Source organism: Colobus angolensis, unplaced genomic scaffold, assembly GCF_000951035.1.
Source record: "Colobus angolensis palliatus isolate OR3802 unplaced genomic scaffold, Cang.pa_1.0 Scaffold194, whole genome shotgun sequence".
Lineage (NCBI taxonomy): Eukaryota > Metazoa > Chordata > Mammalia > Primates > Cercopithecidae > Colobus > Colobus angolensis.
Window position 1 is genome coordinate 4,678,175 of NW_012115088.1, and position 905 is coordinate 4,679,079.

The following is a 905-nucleotide window of genomic DNA, read 5'->3' on the forward strand; positions in this document are numbered from 1 at the left end:
AGGAAGAATTAGCCACTGTTTCTGTGCTGTCTCTGTGCTATTCTCAGCACACCTGGGCCCAGCCTTTCCATTCCTTACCTATGTTTTCTTCCATTTGTTCGCATCTAGAAATTTATTCAAGTGAAAAGCAGTCTGGGATGTAGGTATATTATTAAACCTACACAGATGTTTAGCACAGCTATTTGTAATACTCAAAAATTGTAAGCTGCCTAAATGTTTCACAATAGTCGATTGTAAATTATGTAATTTTATATTTATTTATTTATTTATTTTGGAGACGGAGTCTTGCTCTGTCACCCAGACTGGAGTGCAGTGGCGCCATCTCTGCAACCTCCCCCTCCCGGGTTCAAGCAATTCTCTGCCTCAACCTTCCAAGTAGCTGGGATTACAGGTGTCTGCCACCACGCCTGGCTAACTTTTTTTGTATTTTCAGTAGAGACGGGGTTTTACCATCTTGGCCAGGCTGGTCTTGAACTCCTGACCTCGTAATCCACCCCCCCTTGGCCTCCCAAAGTGCTGGGATTACAGGAGTGAGCCAACCGCGCCCAACCAATCTTTTTGGTGGACTTTAATGCGCACGTTTCAAGTCATTTTACCGGAGAATACTATCAACAGGAAATGCTCACTACACACTAAGTCGGGGGGAAAGTTGTTTACAGAACAGTTTCTGGTGAAAAGAGAAAACACGTAGACATAATCTGGATGGCAGAGATTCGAGAGTGATTATCTGTAGATGGCTGAATGCTGGGTATAGGTTGCCCGCAATGTTATTTTTGTAAGACTCGGAGAAAAACGTTATTTTATTTATTTATTTATTTATTTTTTGAGACGGAGTTTGGCTCTGTCGCCCAGGCTGGAGTGCAGTGGCCGGATCTCAGCTCACTGCAAGCTCCGCCTCCCGGGTT